This window comes from Amblyraja radiata, chromosome 2 (assembly GCF_010909765.2).
Source record: "Amblyraja radiata isolate CabotCenter1 chromosome 2, sAmbRad1.1.pri, whole genome shotgun sequence".
Taxonomy (NCBI): Eukaryota; Metazoa; Chordata; class Chondrichthyes; order Rajiformes; family Rajidae; genus Amblyraja; species Amblyraja radiata.
This window is the reverse complement of record NC_045957.1, coordinates 110,000,277-110,018,819: the sequence shown is the minus strand read 5'-3', so window position 1 is coordinate 110,018,819 and position 18,543 is coordinate 110,000,277. Positions and strand designations below refer to the sequence as shown.

General features: G+C 44.2%; 1 protein-coding gene across 2 annotated transcripts in view; it reads right to left on the bottom strand.

The window, feature by feature from the left end:
- Window positions 1-18,543, bottom strand: part of LOC116966958 (engulfment and cell motility protein 1) — a 314,863-nt gene that overhangs the window by 281,200 nt on the left and 15,120 nt on the right. Inside the window, exon 2 of one of the 2 annotated variants that reach the window (XM_033013349.1) lies at window positions 12,220-12,462. The exons of the other annotated variant lie outside the window; for it this stretch is intronic. The gene's annotated coding sequence lies outside the window, so the exon portion shown is untranslated. The remainder of the gene's footprint in view (window positions 1-12,219; window positions 12,463-18,543) is intronic. 2 annotated transcript variants of the gene reach the window in all.

Sequence of the window (18,543 nt, the reverse complement as noted above, 5' to 3'; positions counted from 1 at the left end):
CACAATTTGACAAAGACTAACTAGGCATCTCAATGAAGCACTTTACAAGCTAATTCTTCAATATTCAAAGCATTTAATGATTCATACCAAAGAACAGATTGGTATTGTACTATAGACTTCATAAATGCAACAATATAAAGCTGCAACCTCTGTGGGCGTAGCCTTTGTGAAGAGGTAGCTAGCTATTCCTCTTTCTGCACAATGATGGTAGTGTAAATTCAGTCATTTGTTAAAGGCATACGAAAGAATAAACATTACAAATGATTTTAGAACTTGTGCAGTTAACCCCACACATTAAGTGATAAATTCAATCTCATTTATTCCCAAGGAGAATTTAAATGCCATCATAAAGATAAGACACAAAATGCTGGAGTAACTCAATGGGACAGTCAGCATCTCTGGATAGAAGGAATGGGCGACATTTCAGGTGGAGACCCTTCTTCAGACGGAGAGTCAGGGGAGAGGGAGACACAGAGATATGGTAGCGTAAGTTATGAAAAAAATACATCAAAGGGGATGAGATCGAGGAAAATGGAGAATAGATCATTGTTAGCTATGGAAAGGTGACAACGGAGCATCTATCTATATAACTAAACGTCTCATCTTGACCACTTCCTCTGCGCTGTATATTGAATTTAGAAAAAACGCTACCATATATCGCTATGATTTTTGGCCATCTTACTCACAGTCCTCCTCCGCTGAGATAGCCCCGACGATTTTTCCGATCAATGAAAAATAAAAAAGTTATGAACGTTAAAAAAATCTTTAGATCAGCTCATTGGTCCTCTCGCCTGTCAATCATCACGGTAAAGGTAACGCCCCTTCCGGGGTGGGATGGGGGCGGGGCAGAACTATAAAACCCCGGATGCCTGGACGTGAGCCAGTCACTCTGGAAGATCGCGTGGGAGAGTCCACAACTGTGATTCTAAGCTGTGAATCAACTGAACTGTGAGTCTGCAATGTACTTGGAATAAATGATATGTTAGCCCATAATGACAATGCAATGAGTTGTTTGGCAATTTGGTGGCCTGCACTCAGCTTGAAATGCTATGAAATTGAATTTGGTGGCCTGCACTCTGCTTGAAATGCTATGAAATTGAAATTGGAGCCTGCACTCTGCTTGAAATGGAATTTCAAGGAATAGCCATGAGTGAACTGCCAGCCCACCAGCCCTGAGTGACTGGTCTGCCAGCCCACCAGCCCTGAGTGACTTGAGCTGCCAGCCCACCAGCCCTGAGTGACTGAGCTGTCAGCCCACCAGCCCTGAGTGACTGCGCTGCCAGCCCACCAGCCCTGAGTGACTGAGCTGTCAGCCCACCAGGCCTGAGTGACTGAGCTGCCAGCCCACGAATCCATTTGGCCCACAATGTCCATACTAGCCCACTGGAAACCAGTCCCTTCTGCCCAAAACACCCATACTAGCGCTACAGAAAGCCTGGAGTAACTCAGTGGGTCAGGCAGCATCTCTGGAGAAAAGGAACGTGACGTTTTGTGTCGGCGGTGGCAGTTGTATTGCAGGGCAAAGACATTAGGTGCAGGGTGACGAAGGGTCGTAGCGAATGACGGGCCCCGCACAGCGGCAGCAGCGGCTGCGGTGGCAGCTCCATCTCCACCTGCACCCTGCCTGCCCTGATAGCGGCCGCTGCTTGCCACTCTGCCAACGGCGCTTTCAAAACTAACCCTCTCGCACGCCGAGGCCGGGAGGAGGGAGGGAAGGGGAGGCCTCCTTCCTCCGTCTGAAGCAGCTGCACCAAAGATTCTATTGCTATAGGATCTTTGAGCTGCACCGCTCGGCCCCGCACCTTGCTGTTGGCTGGCGGAGGAGGGGACTTGGCGGTGGAAAGGGACGGGCAAGGCAGCGGGGCGATGTTGTCTGAGGAGCGCTGACCTTCCTTCCTCCCCACCTCCTCTGCCCCTTCCCCCCCTCCCTCTCTCTCTCTCTCTCTCTTGTACGCCCCCCTCCACACCCCCTTATCCTGAAACCCCTCCTCCATCCCGCACTGATCCCCATTCCCGCCACTATTCAGTCCTCACTGACATCCCCTGTGCTCCCCTCCCCATCTACCCCCCCCCACCCGGCCCCCATCTATTCATCCTGCGATGATCACCCTATCCACCTCGCATTGATTCTCTGCTCCCCCATCCCTCCTGTACTGACACCCCCATCCCTCCTGTACTGATCCCCTCATATTCATCCTGTAGTGAACCCCCATTCATCCTGCACAGACCCTCCGATCCACACTCTACTGACACCCCCCATTCATCCTGTACTGACCCCTCCATTCATCCTGCGCTGATCCCCCATCCATCCTGTACTAATCCCCCCATTCAAGAAGAATGGGAGGAATAGTCTGAAGAAGGGTCTCGACCCGAAATGTTGCCTATTTCATTCGCTCCATCGATGCTGCTTCACCTGCTGAGTTTCTCCAGCATTTTTGTCTACCCCCATTCATCCTGTACTGAACCCTCCCATTCATCCTGTACTGATCCCCCCCATCCATCCCGTACTGATCCTCCATTCAACACCATTGACATCCCCCAGGCTCTCCCCTCACAATTTTACATACTCCAACCAACACATACTAATTCACCTGCCTCAATCCATCCATTCCGCACCGATTGCCTTCTCAAGCCCCCTGCCATCTATCCACCTCGCAATGATTCACAGCCCCCCCCCTCCCTGACCCTATTGTGCAGGAAATGTCTTCAGAGCGAACATTGACTATGTTTGATAACGGAATGCAATCAAATGTGTTTTAATTCCCAATGTTATTATTTGTTTTAGTCCATAGAGATGGATTAATTAAATTGTTAACACGTGAAACATTAAAACCGCAGTGTTCAATTGTCGCTGCTACCGTTGACATGTTATTACAGAATTCATTTTAACGGCAAATTAATGCTCTTAATATGGAGTATCAGTGCTGTAGTTATTTAATGAGCATCATTCACAACTATGCGTTGGATTTATCCAGATTTTACTTCTAGTCGATCATATACATCACAAATTTGGTCAGGAGATATTTCAGCTGAAATTTTAACGCTAATTCTGAAGTGGGAATGATGGAAACCGCGTTTATCAATAATTTATTTTAAAACTGGTGCTTACAAACTGGGTATCTTCATTGCTGTTCACAACACGTACATCTAATCTGAATGTGACGTTTTGACACCTTTAAACATATTACCAAAAGAACATTTGCTTCAGTTATGTCCTTTGGCCATCTCTTGTCAGTTAGTGTAATGTTTAACCTGTCAGATAGGTATAGTCGGTTTTAACAGCTATTATCATAAAATGCCTTTAGAAATTTCCTTGCAACCTGTATATTTTGTTATGGATAAATTATGTGGGAAGCGAGAGTGTTTCTGTACCAATAGCAATAACGACCCATGCTATGGCCATGTCATAGTAATTTTCGGTCCTTCACAGAAAACATGCTTGCATCAATCTGTAGTGTGCATGGTTAAGCATATATGTTACCATGGTCCAGGATTTATTGACAAAGGTTGATCATACGCTGCATAATCCAACCACATTTTTTGTTTGGAAGTGGAAAGAACTAATAGAAATTACATTAATTGCAATATGTAAAAATAGTTGAGATACTGTGTTATAATTTTGCTGCATGTCATTGTAGTATATATCATGTCTTGATTGGTGAATATGTTTAGTTTGTGACTTTATTTGAAGCAGAAATAATATGTGAATGCTTCATTACGCATAATTCCGAGTGGTAACTACGCACTTCGTCCAAGCACATTATAGCACGCGTCATGCAAACCGTCTTAAATGACCACCTAAACGGTAATTTGGCATGCTGTACCTGCATGCTTACTTTCAGTGACTGATGGACAAAGAACCCCAGGTCTCGTTGCACATCCCCTTTACCTAATCTGACACCGTTCAGATAATAATCTTGTTCATCACCAAAGTGGATAACCTCAGATTAATCCACATTGTACTGCATCTGCCATGCATCTGCCCACTCACCCAACCTATCCAAGTCACCCTGCAGCCTCATAGCATCCTCCTCGCAGCTCACACTGCCACCCAGCTTTGTGTCATCTGCAAATTTAGAGATGTTGCATTTAATTCCTCATTCCATCATTCTGTCGGCACCACTCAGAGAGGGTTTATCTGCTGAGACGATATAGGTAGTTTAAAAATAAGAATGATTGGCCCCTGAGTAGCAAGAGGGAAATAGACGAACAGATAGTATAATTTATTATCACGTGTACCGAGGTACAGTGAAAAGCTTTTGTTGTGTGCTAACCAGTTAGCGAAATACATGATTACAATCGAGCCATTCAGTATAAAAATAAATGATAAAGGGAATAACGTTTAGTTCAAGATAAAAGACAGCAAAGTCCGATCAAAGATAGTCCGAGGGTGTCCAATGATATAGATAGTACAGAACTGCACTCTAGTTGTAGTAGGATGGTTAGAAGTGGTAAGATATGTAGACAGATTATGCAAACAAATCAACAAGGTTGTCTTAGTGGGTGACTAAATTCCCCCAAATTGACTGTGACTTAGAAGATAAAACTGTACAGCCCAGGAACAGGCACTTAAGTCCACAATGTCAATGCTGAACAGGATGCCAACCTTTATCTGCATGCACAGAATCCATATTCCTCCATTCCCTGCATATCCTTGACAATTTTTCACCACATCATGTTTAGTAACATGGTTAGTTTATTATCACAGGTACTGAGACACAATTGGAAACTTTTATTTACGTGCTATCCAGTCAAGGAAAAGACTATCCATGAATACAATCAAGTCCTCCACAGTGCATTGATAAAGGGTATAACATTTAATGTAAAGATAAAACATCAAAGTCCGATAAAGTTTGATTAAAGATAGTTCAAAGGTTAGTTTGATTTGATGAAGACTGACCAGGCTGCTCCATGAATCACTTTACAAGCTAATTCTTGTACTGTGGGCTGAAAGGCCAGTTCCTGTACTGTATTGTGGTCCTGAACACCTATTCCTGCTCTGCACTGTTCTATGTTCTATTCCTTTTATCTTTATATTTAAGTTTTTTAGTGGCGTAGCGGTAGAGCTACTGCCTTACGGCACTAGAGGCCCGGTTCGATCCCGACTACGGGTGCTGTCTGTACGACGTTTGTACTTTCTCCCCGTGTACCTACAGTCCCGTTTATATCAACGGGTCGATGGTTGAAAGAGTCAAGAGCTTCAAATTCCTGGGCGTGCATTTCTCTGAAGATCTCTCCTGGTCCCAGAACACTGATGCAATTATAAAGAAAGCACATCAGCGCCTCTACTTCCTGAGAAGATTATGGAGAGTCGGTATGTCAAGGAGGACTCTCTCGAACTTCTACAGGTGCACAGTAGAGAGCATGCTGACCAGTTGCATTGTGGCTTGGTTCAGCAACCTGAGCGCCCAGGAACGGAAAAGACTGCAAAAAGTTGTAAACACTGCCCAGTCCATCGACTCTGACCTTCCTTCCATCGAGGGGATCTATCGCTGCCTCAAAAAGGCTGGCAGCATCATCAAGGATCCACACCATCCTGGCCACACGCTCATCTCCCCACTGCCTTCAGGTAGAAGGTACAGGAGCCTGAAATCTGCAACATCCAGGTTCAGGAACAGCTTCTTCCCCACAGCCATCAGATTATTAAACTCAACTCAAATAAAAATCTGAACTTTAATAGCCTATTGCACTTTATCTGGTTATTTATGTGTGCGTATATATATATATATTCAATGGTATATGGACACACTGATCTGTTCTGTATTTATTTATGCCTACAATATTCTGTTGTGCTGAAGCAAAGCAAGAATTGAATTGTCCTATCTGGGACACATGACAATAAACTCTCTTGAATCTTGAATCTTGACCTGCATGGGTTTTCTCCAAGATCTTTGGTTTCCTCCCACTTTCCAAAGACGTACAAGTTTGTAGGTTAATTGGCTTGGTATAGATGTAAATTGTCCCTAGTGTGTGTGGGATAGTGTTAATGTGTGGGGATCGCTGGTTGGTGCGGACTCGGTAGGCCGAGGGGCCTATTTCCACGGGTGATTATCGAAACATGGAAGGGACGGGTGGTTGACCGAAATGGTTGTTCTTCAGGATCGTCTACACTTCATCAAATTCTGTATGCTGGGAAAACAGTTGCTCCTTCTTATCATCTTGTACTAAAGTGATCAATCCAAAGTCCAATACCAAAACTGTAATGCATCACCTAGGATTCTCTCAGGAATTCCACCATGGTAACACCAAAAGACCCTGGCTGATTTGGCTATACTTCCACCTTGACAACAAATTGGGCACCCAAGTGAAGCATGAACTTCAGTGCACTATTGGACTGCCATTCCTCAGAGGAAACTTTTAAGCTGAAAATTGTGCAGAGAAGATATACGAGGATGTTGCCAGGACTTGAGGGAGCAAGAGTCCTCCTGGTCACTTGCAACCCTTCCCCCCCAGTCGCAACAGGAGCAGAATCCCCCTAGACACTTGCTTCCCCCCCACACCCTCAGTCGCATCAGGGACGGAGTCCCCCTAGTCCTCACCTTTCACCCCATCAGCCGTCTCACAGTTTAAGGATAAGGGGGAAATCTTTTAGGACCGTGATGAGAAAAACATTTTTCACACAGAGAGTGGTGAATCTCTGGAATTCTCTGCCACAGAAGGTAGTTGAGGTCAGTTCATTGGCTATATTTAAAAGGGTTAGATGTGGCCCTTGTGGCTAAAGGTATCAGGGGGTATGGAGAGAAGGCAGGTACAGGATACTGAGTTGGATGATCAGCCATGATCATATTGAATGGCGGTGCAGGCTAGAAGGGCCGAATGGCCTACTCCTGCACCTATTTTCTATGTTTCTATACAATACATCATCGACCGACATTTTCGCCACCTCCAAAGGACTCTACCACTAGTCACATCTTCCCATCTCCACCCCTTTCTGCTTTCCGCAGAGACTGTTCCCTCCACAACTCCCTGGTTCACACAGCCCTTCCCACCCAAATAGACAATAGACAATAGGTGCAGGAGTAGGCCATTTGGCCATTCAAGCCAGCACCACCATTCAATGTGATCATGGCTGATCATCCACAATCAGTACCCCGTTCCTGCCTTCTTCCCATATCCCCTGACTCTGCTATCTTTAAGAGCCCTATCTAGCTCTATCTTGAAAGTATCCAGAGAACTGGCCTCCACTGAGGCAGAGAATTCCACAGACTCACAACTCTCTGTGTGAAAAAGTGTTTCCTCACCTCTGTTCTAAATGGCTTACCACTTATTCTTAAACTGTGGCCCCTGGTTTTGGACTCCCTAATATCAGGAACATGTTTCCTGCCTCTAGCGTGTCCAAACTCTTAACAATCTTATATGTTTCAATGAGATTCCCTCTCATCCTTTTAAATTCCAGAGTATACATGCCCAGCCGCTCCGTTCTCTCAGCATATGACAGTCCCGCCATCCCGGGAATTAACCTTAGAAACCTACACTGCACTCCCTCATAGCAAGAATGTCCTTCCCCCTCCCCAGGAACTTTCCCTTGCAACTGTAGGAGAAGCAACACCTGTCCTTGTACCTCGTCCCTCGACTCCGTCCAGGGTCCCCCGACAGTCCTTTCAGGTGAGATAGAGTTTCGCTTTGCCCTCCTCCAACCTCATCTACTGTATCCGTTGATCTCGGTTTGGGCTCCTATATATTGACAGACCTAACGCAGACTGGCCGATCGTTTCGCTGAACATCTATGCTCAGTCCGCTTTGGCCTACGCAATGTAACAGCTGCAAAATATTTTAGCTCACCTTCCCATACTGACCTTTCTGTCATGGGCCTCCTCAACCGTGTGAGGCCACACGCAAATTGAAGGAACAGCACCTCATATTTTGCTTGGACCGCTTACAACCAAGCGGTATGAACGTTGATTTCTCTAATTTCAAAAAACCTTTGCATTCCCTGCCTCCCCCTCCCCCACCCTCGTCCTATTAGTTCCACTGTTCGTATCCTTGTACCCTTTTGTTATCTCCTCTTCCCCAGCCAACAATGGGTCATTAAGGGCTCCACCCTTTCTTGGTCATCGGTTGCCATCTCTACTTTGTTCTGGCCTTTTCTTACCTCCAGTTCCCTCCCCTATACTTTCAGTCTGAAGAGGGGTGCCGACCTGAAAGGTCAACCATCCTTTTTCTCCAGAGATGCTGCCTGACCCGCTGAGTTATCCTGCACTTTGTGTTTATATCCAGCGCATTGAGTCATGCCTTGACCATGTAACTGAGCAGATTGCAACTTTAAATGCCTACATAACAACTAGGATCCACTAATGAAGAAGTTAGGAAGACTTATCTTTAACTTACGATGACATACTCAAAAGAGTTGAACTTGTGTACCCTGCTGAAAATTAAATTGAAGGGGACACACGATCAGTTCATCATGGGCAATTACTCATTTTTATCCAGTGTTGAATTTTACCTAATGCGGATGCCTATCTAAACAGTCTAGCCTATGTTCAATTGTAGCACCAACGTTTTACATCGGTGGCCAACCAGTCAATTGACACAATCTTCCACATCTGACAATGTTTGAAAGATTACATTCAGAGCACTCCACTACTTTCTCTATGAAACCGTTTCATGTTCCAGACTATGGCCATCTGGGTTGGCTGCCCTTCACCATGTTCCACTGAACGCTGGCTGGTATTACTTCCTTTATCTGCAGTCGCGTCTCATATAAAGTTCAAATAGCAATCAAACGCGACTGCGAGCCGATTGCTCATATATACCCTCAAAACCTGACATACATGGACAAATTAATTGTGCAACAAATCCTTGGAAACTGGACTGAGTAGTTACAGGCACAAAACCAAGCCGTACAATCTGTTGTAACACCTTGGTGGTTAAAGAATGGATCGACTGGGCTTATATTCACAGGAATTTAGAAGGATGAGAGGGAATCTTATAAAAACATATAAAATTCTTAAGGGATTGGACGGGCAGGAAAAATGTTCCCGATGTTGGGGGAGTCCAGAACCAAGGGTCACAGTTTAAGAATAAGGGGTAGGCCATTTAGGACTGAAATGAGGAAAAACATTTTCAGCCAGAGTGTTGTGAATCTGTGGAATTCTCTGTCACAGAAGGCAGTGGAGGCCAATTAACTGGGTGTATTCAAGAGAGAGTTAGATAAAGCACCCAGGGCTAACGGGATCATGGGATATGGGGAGAAAGCAGGAACCGGGTACTGATTCTGGATGGTAGGCACAAAATGCTGGAGTAGCTCAGCAGGTCAGGCAGCATCTCTGAAGAGAAGGAATGGGTTACATTTCGGGTCGAGACGTCACCCATTCCTTCTCTCCAGAGATGCTGCCTGACCCACTGAGTTACTCCAGCACTTTGTGTCTACCTTCAATTTAAGACAGCATCTGCAGTTCTTTCTTACTTTCTGGATGATCAGCCATCATCATATTGAATGGCGGTGCTGGCTCGAAGGGTCAAATGGCCTACTCCTGCACCTATTTTCTATGTTTCTAAAACATTTAAAGCCCTGTCCCACGGTACGAGTTCATTCCAAGATCTCTCCCGAGTATAAAAAACATCAAACTCGTGGTAAGCACGGAGAAGGACCGTAGCTGGTACGTTGGAGCTCGGGGACGTCTCTTAGCGCTAACAGCAGGTACTCGGGAAGACTCGCTAACGGTAGGTAAGCATGGGAAGACTCGTGAAGATTTTTCAACATGATGAAAAATGTCCACGAGAGCCCCGAGTACCGACGAGTGGCCATTACCGTAAATCTCCGCGTTCGAATCAGGGCAAACTCGGGAGAGCTCTTGGAATAAACTCGTACCGTGGGACAGGGCTTTTACTTCCATACGGGTACTGCTCATTTCTGCCATGTACACCATTTTCAACTTGCACTGTAGACAGACTTCTTTGACCTCTAAGTCAGGAAACTAGGTAATCGGACACCATGCACCATGCTGAACAAAAAAACACAAGATTTCATCGCATTCATTCACCCACATGCAGATGTGACCCTTCCCTGTTGCTGGGTCAAAATTGTGGAACTCTCCGTTCAATAGTGAAAGCACATTCACCATTGTAGAGGTCAAAGTGGCAGCACGTTGACACCCGCTCAAGATCAAAGAGGATGTGCAAAAACTTGCAACCTTACCAGTGAAATCGACATCCTGTGAATGAGTAATTTCAAAAGATAAATTTAATAGTGAAGGATGCACAAAGTAATTATTCAACAAAGAAGTATTTTCCTTATTTCTATTGTAATTCTCTGCCGTTGACCTTGTTAGAGCTAGAAAATGCCAGCGCCAACTGCAAAACATTTTCTGTATTTTAATGAACATATAATTACTTTTTTTTTTGTTTTGTGGTTCCATTTCACTGTAACCTGTTTATTTGCACGGTGCAGCTCGGGCACGATGTTTGGACAGGATGTTACTAATTACAGGCAAAAATAACTGCTGGAGGTATTCAGAGGGTCAATGAACAGAACAGGAACAGGCCCTTTGGCCCGTAATGTCCACACCGAACATAATGTCAAGTCAAACTAATCTCCTCTGCCTGCATGTGTGATCTGTATCCCTTCACTTTCATAAGTGCCAATGGAAAAGCCTCTTAAATGCCACTACCATATTTAACTGTACCACCACCCCTGGCAGTGCAATTCCAGGAACCCACCAATATCTGTGCAAAAAAATTGCCCCACATATCTCCTTTAAACTTTGTCACTCTCACCTTAAAGTTATGCCTTCAAGTCAGTGATATTTCCACCCCAGGAAAAAGGTTCTGACTGTCCACCCTATTTATGCCTTTCATGGTTTTATAAACTTCTTTCGGGGCTCCCCTCAGACTCCCAAAGAATCAGGTGGCATCTGTGGTGGATGTAATGGATACAATATGTTCGACCCGAAACGTTGATAAATTTCCTTTGCTCCATATATGCTGCCTCACCCGCTGAGTTTCTGAAGAAGGGTCTCAACCCAAAACGCACCCATTCCTTCTCTCCAGAGATGCTGCCTGTCCCACTGAGTTACTCCAGCATTTTGTATCTGCCTTCTAATTATACTTGCTTTACAGACAAAAGTCACAATTAGATCACAAAGTTCAAATTAAATCTTTGCATTTGAAGGCAGGAAACCACTTGGAATGTTTTGTTAAGTCTAACTTAAGAGGTCAAAAGTGAGCAGCTCATGGTTATTTTAACCTTACTGATGTAACTTCTAGTTCCTACTTAATTTATGCCAAAATAAACTAAAACTCGGAGGAGAAAACCTCAACATCTGTTGATTAAAAAAGCTGCCACAGAGCTTACACATTAATGTAGTGATAGCATGCATGCTCGATGGGACATCAAGCCCAATGCAAAAGATTGCCGTCCACCCAGTTATACGAGAGAAACCACAGAGGAAACTCCCCAAAGTTTGAAATGCAAACCTCTTACTGAAGTAACGTGTAGGAAGGAACTGCAGATGCTGGTTTAAACCAAAGATAGACACAAAATGCTGGAGTAACTCGGTGGGACAGGCAGCATCTCTGGAGAAAGGGAATGGGTGACGTTTTGGGTTGAGACCCTTCTTCAGACTGAGGTAAGGTTTCTTACCATGTGCACATAAGACACACACTCTCCCAAAATTTAAACAAAGGCTATTTCATCCACTTAAAAAATGGTGAGCTATGTAGCAGCAGCAGCAGCAGCAGCAGCAGCAGCAAGTATTTTAATCTCAATTTGACTTGATGCACATTATTTAAGGCCATTCAGACTGAAGCTTAATGCAAATTTACAACCATTTAAAGTAGCAAAAGTACTCATTCTACTTGTGGAAATAACAAACCAGTGCTGGATTTCTAGAATAAATGGACTGTTGCTTTGTGGAATAAATAAGTTACTATTCATATGTCCTTCCACAATACTTTCATTTTTTATACTCGCAGACCATACAAACTTAATCATACACTAGATATTCCCAAAATACTCACACTGGCTCTTTACAGACCCTTTTAAATTCTAATTACAACATGTTATTGTAGAAGGAATAACCGCACCCTGTTACATTCAAGTGCAGTATTGCCTTAATGGTGGAAATGAAGCGAATGTCTATGAAGTAACTACACCAGGAAATCCTGTCGCAAACCCATTCTCCACAAGTCAAGTCCAAATAAACGTGGTAAAACTCAGGCGGATTCCATCAACACCGCCCAACACTTTGCACAGAGCACTTCATCTTCTCGGTAACTTACGATTTCATATCCAGCCAACAAAGACCGTTTAATTTCTTTGCTCCACCACAGGAATTCAAGAAGCTGCCACAGGCACGAAGGTTACGACTTCAGCAATTTGAAAAGGAAGTAGGATTTACATCACAGCCCTGCTCAAAAGGAAGCTGCACAACAGAACACAACACAGGCGTGTTGCATCCACAGCAATGGGCCTAAAATCACGATTCGCAGTTACGAGCAGGTGAGTCGAGTTCGGAAGAATTCCTGAAAACAAAAATAAAATATATTAGAGCTCCATACAACATGTGCATTAATTCAGGGCTCGACCCGAAACGTCACCTATTCCTTCTCTACAGAGATGCTGTCTGGCCCGCTGAGTTACAACAGCTTTTTGTGTCTAGCTTCAAGTACATTGATTAAACATTTGCAAGAGGACATAGGTTTAAAGTGTACGGGGAAAGATTAATAGGAACCTGAGGGATAACGTTTTCACGCAAAGGGTGGTAGGTTTCTGGAACGAGCTACCGGAGGAGGAAGTTGGGGCAGCTAAGAAACATTTAGACAGGTACACGGATAGGACAGGTTTAGAGGGAAATAGGCCAAATGTAGGCAGGTGGGACTAGTATAGATGGGACATGTTGGCTGGTGTGGGCAAGTTGAACAGAAGGGCCTGTCAGAGGGGATGGGCCAAAATCAGAGGGGTATGGGCCAAATGCAGCCAAATGGGATTGACTTAGTTGAGACATCTTGGTCAGCCTGTTTCCTTGTTGTATCACTCTATAACTAAAAAATGTACAAGACCCTCTCTGTTAAGCAGAAACAAATATTTTGGAGCAGATTTGAATGAAGGGCTTCAAAGTTGGCTTCCAGCTTTTCACTTACACAGCTGGATGCTTTGGAAAGACAAGAAAGCAATTAATTTTCTTTTAAAAGACGAAATAACGTAAGAAAATAAATTGCCGAATCTGCTTAATAGGTAATCAAAGGAAGTCCGTAGTCACACAGATATACAACTGTACCAGTGGTTACAATGCAAGAGAAGCAGGCTTGAATTGCCAGAGATTAAGTTATTGTAGCATTGGTGTAGATCTGCTAAAAAACTCCAGGGCTTGGTCAACTAGTGCAGGATCTTCAAAGGTTACAAGATACAAATGCATCCGATCGTGAAGCAAGACTGTTCATATATATGTTTGAATGTGAGCTTATTTGTTGAATGTGAGCTTCCATTATAATGGCCCATAGAGCAGAGCTGGAGAACACTTCCCTCAAGGTGATCACTTTTCTCCTAAGCCACTATGCTTTGAACACTGTGATCTTTCAAATCTGCCACTCTTCATTTTCCAAGTCACTTTGAAGAAACAAGTAGACTAGAAATAGAAGGCCGTTATAAATAGATCATTTTCATCTTGATTCCTGTTAACTATTATAATTAATTTTCCCTCGTGGCCGCCTTCTAAGGAAGCATCGTCTGCATTTACATGAAACATTGAAGATCGACACAAAATGCTGGAGTAACTCAGCGGGACAGGCAGCATCTCTGGATAGAAGGAATGGGTGACATTTCGGGTCGAGATCCTTCACATCCTGTACATGAAACACCCCAGAAGGCGAAAATATCACAAGCTATCAATGAGACTCTGATAGCCTGACACACTCATATTGACAACAAGCATTGACTCAGGGAAGAAATAATGAGGCATAAAACCACAGTCGTCACAGGATGAATGCAATGGTACAAGGCCAAAAATACAGCGAGAGGACCAGCAATCTGCTGCCTGATTCTCAGCAGGACACCTTTAAAAAGAAAATAGCTGACCAACTATTGCAAATTAGTACAATTGTGGCACTCTGTCAAAGCGGACACAAGCTACATATTTCTTACTGTTTACCGGCAAATGGATGGAAAAATCAACATATTTATATAGCAAATCTTACAGATTTAAAATTTCTCAAAAGACTCTGCAGACACCAAGTTGTTGTCATTATAGACACAAAATGCTGGAATAACTCAGCGGGACAGGCAGCATCTCTGGAGAGAAGGAATGGGTGACGTTTCAGATCAAGACCCTACTTCAGACTAAAGATGGGTCTTGAACTGAAACGTCACCCATTCCTTCTCTCCAGAGATGCTGCCTGTCCCGCTGAGTTACTCCAGCATTTTATGTCTCTCTTCGGTTTAAACAGCATCTTCAATTCCTTCCTTCACAAGTTGTTGTCATTGTTTTGATGCAGGTAAATGTGGAACAGAGAATTTGTCTCCAGCAGAACTTTCACCAGGATTTCATAACACTTAAGAGACAATTGGACAGGTACATGAATAGGACACGTTTAGATGGTAATGGGCCAAGGGCAGGCAGGTGGAACTAATGTAGATGGGGCATGTCGTTCAGCTTGGGCAACTTGGGCCTAAGCGACTGTTTCCAGGCTGTATGGCTCTAACAGTTTTATGTCATCCATCACCGCAGCGCTGGTCAAGAAGGCACAGCAACGACTGTTCTTCCTGAGAACACTGAAAAAGACTGGTCTGCCCCAACAGCTGCTGACAACCTTCTACCGCTGCACCACAGAGAGCATCCTAAATATGGCATCTCTGTGTGGTATCTCAGCTGCACGGAGGCGGAGAGGAGAGCTCTTCAGCGCGTCGTCCACAGAGCGCAGAAGATAATTGGGACACAGCTACCAGTCTTGGAGGGCATCTACTATACACGGTGCCTCAGGAAGGCCGTCAGCATTCACAAAGACTCCTCACACCCTTGCAATAGTCTGTTCGAACTTCTACCTTCCGGCAGACATTACATGGCCTTCTATGCCCGCACCTCCAGACTTAGGAACAGCTTCATCCCCAGAGCTATAGCTGACAATAGACAATAGACAATAGGTGCATGAGTAGGCCATTCGGCCCTTCGAGCCAGCACCGCCATTCAATGTGATCATGGCTGATCATCCCCAATCAGTACCCCGTTCCTGTCTTCTCCCCATATCCCCTGACTCCGCTATTTTTAAGAGCCCTATTTAGCTCTCTCTTGAAAGCATCCAGAGAACCTGCTTTGAACCGGCCCTGCTGAGTGCCCCCCCATGAACTGTCTCCCTCGGATGGTCACGTCGCACATCGACCCGGCACAGACCTATTTGCGCTTTATACTGTTTTACTGTTTTTTTACTTGTTTCTCCAGTCAAAATTTTTAGTTGATTAAATTATTACATCGGATGGAAGCTGCATACCAAATCTCGTTGTACCTCTGTGCAATGACAATTAAAGATATTATTATTATTATTATTATTATTATTATTATTATTATTATTATTATAAAGAATGAGTAAAACTCCTTTGGCAGTGTTGCCAAGGTATGACCTTCCAGCCCTTGGCTAAATAGGTCCTGATCAGCAATGCATCATGCGTACATCTGTAACTTTTACCTGGGAGCAGGAGTTTGTGAACACTAACAAGAAGCTTTGCATGCCAGCCCCCAGACAATCAAAATGCCTGCTTCACCCCATGTGAAGATGCAGGCAAACAAATTATCCCTGTGACCGTCTGCGTTTCCTCTGATTATTCCGGTTTCCTCCCACATCCCAAAGATATGCGGGTTTGTAGGTTAATTGGCACTCTGTAAAATTGCCCCTAGTGTGTAGGGAGTGGATGAAAAAAATGGGATAACAGAACTAGTGTGAATGGGTGATTGATGGTCAGCGTGGACTCGGTGGGCTGAAGAGCCTGTTTCTGCGTTGTATCTCTAACTGAACAAAAACAATCACCACTCTGGCTCTTCAACCTTTAGTTAGTTTATCGCCTTTAAAAGTCTTAGGTTCCTTATGCAAGGCACAGGGCATTTTCCATTGGCTACCCAAGGTCCTATAATTTATTAGGAAGCCTTAATGGTGAATATGTACTAACATTACAACCCAGCCTTATGTTGTAATCACCTGGTCATACGTTCATAAGTTATAGGAGCAAAATTAGGTCATTTGGCCCATCAAGCCTACTCTGCCATTCAATCGTGGCTGATCTATTTTTCACCCTCAAACCCATTCTCCTGATTTCTCCCTGTAACATATAACCCCTGACATCCTTGCTAATCAAGAAACATCCTTAAAATCAAGCTTCACCTACACCCACCATCCAGCTGTCATCTGGAGACCAAGCAGGACCAAGAGTCAGAGAAGTGTGAACCCATGTCAAAGATGAACATAAACAAGAGACATTTATGACCATAGCGTACATTGTTCTAGCACGTGGAGACAATTCCATGGAACATAAAGAGGGGTCTGGAGAAAATTATGAAGTTATACGGCTGAGTGAATTAAAAGTGAAGTTTATTTAGCCTCTAGGAGGAGGAGAGCTCAAAAGAAATGCAGAGAGGACTGGAGAATACAGGGCCCAGTCATCAAATAACATGGCCACCTAAGATGGAGCCATGGGAAGAGGCCATGAACGAGGTTTGGAACATTCTATAGGTCATGCAGACAGCTGCCTTTCTCATGTTACAGCCATGTTGCTTCAACAACCTTTTACATAGAAACATAGAAAAATGGTGCAGGAGTAGGCCATTCGGCCCTTTGAGCCAGCACCGCCATTCAATATGATCGTGGCTGATCTTCCAGAATCAGTACCCTGTACCTGCTTTCTCCTCATATCCCTTGATTCCATTAGCCCTAAGAGCTCTATCTAACTCTCTCTAAAACATATCCAGTGAATTGGCCTCCACTGCCTTCTGTGGCAGAGAATTCCACAGATTCACAACTCTCTGGCTGAAAAAATTCTTCCTCATCTCAGTCCTAAATGGCCTACCCCTTATACTTATTCTTTTCAAGCTTTCCTACTTGAAAATTCATTATTGACAACAACTGCAAAATAATTACTGGTGTATTCCAAAGGATAAATCAGGCACCAGAGAGGAGATGAGTTGCAAGCTTGTGCCAAGTTGGTGGTAGAATCAAATTTAATAATCCAGCCTTGGAAAAAAAGTGACAAGTCAACATTTTTTTCATTACCTGTCCACCATCTTAGTTGGAGGAATGCATGCAGTCAAAAAGGTAAAAGAAAGCTGCATGAATGTGAACACAAAGAAAGAGGAGAAATACTATTTATTTTCTTTGAAGGAAGGGATGAGCGCGTGTAGTCAATGTAAAAAACATTGCAACTCAGGCAAAAATGTTTTCAAAACCTACACGACCACTTCAATGTTGAATGAAAAGCTGTAGCGAGCCTCTTCAATAACGTTAATCTTCCCTGAACTTGCATACCCTCCTTAATGACAGTTCAGCTTAGCTATTATTTGTCCTCTTCCATAAGTTGTGATTGGAATGACACCAAACTCTTTGGGACCAGTTATAAATTCTACTTCCTGGATCAGTTCCAGACAGTTGGAAAACCACTCAACATTCCAATATCTAAAACAAAAGGCCTACTCACACACCACAGCACTGTTCACACAACCAAATAGCAGCTCTTCTCCCATTGTTCTCTTCAGAGAGTGCCATTCCTGTTTATAACCAGTCTGAAGAAGGGTTTCGGCCCGAAACGTCGCCTATTTCCTTCGCTCCATAGATGCTGCTGTACCCGCTGAGTTTCTCCAGCATTTTTGTGTACCTGCTTATTACTCAGCAGGCATTGAGTGCAAAATCAATACAGGTTACAAGGGGTTAAAACTAGCTCCAGGCCCTGCCTCCACAACAGAGCAACGCTAGCTCCCACACCATTTCCTACACCAACCTGAAGTGTGAACAGTGCGGCGAGCATGCACTTGGCAGACCAGAAATGGGTCCAACTTTACAGGCTGGTTTGAAAGCAAATGACAAAGAAGGTGCCCCTTCCCCCCCCCCCCCTAAAAAAAAAGACACAGCTGGTTGTTTCATTACTCCAAAAGTCTATTGTACAGTAAATCTTAGAACCGAGTACCAAAATTCAAAAGCGTAGCAAACAAACATCAATATCATCGACAGATGCTGGAGTATAAAAACAGACACAATGCTGGGGTGACTCAGCGGATCAAACACCATCTCTGGAGAACATAGATAGGTGACCCCCTCCTCAAATCTGACCCGCTGAACTTTAGCACTTTGTTGTCTTTTGTCGATCTCGTCTCCTTATATACTGCCCAGAAATGTCCAGGCATGATCAAGGGTATAACTGCTAGCCAAATGATGGTGCATGTATTTGAACCAATTTGCAGGTTTTAACTTGGGCGAGTTGCTTTACACCAAGGACCAGTACCAACATGCCGCCCTGCACCTGTTAAGAGTAAAGGGCCTGTCCCACGAGCATGCGACTGCATGCAGCAAGCGCGACCAAACCGGAAGCGTGGGGTGCGCGGAGGTAGAGTGATCCCCATACTGGGCCTGTCC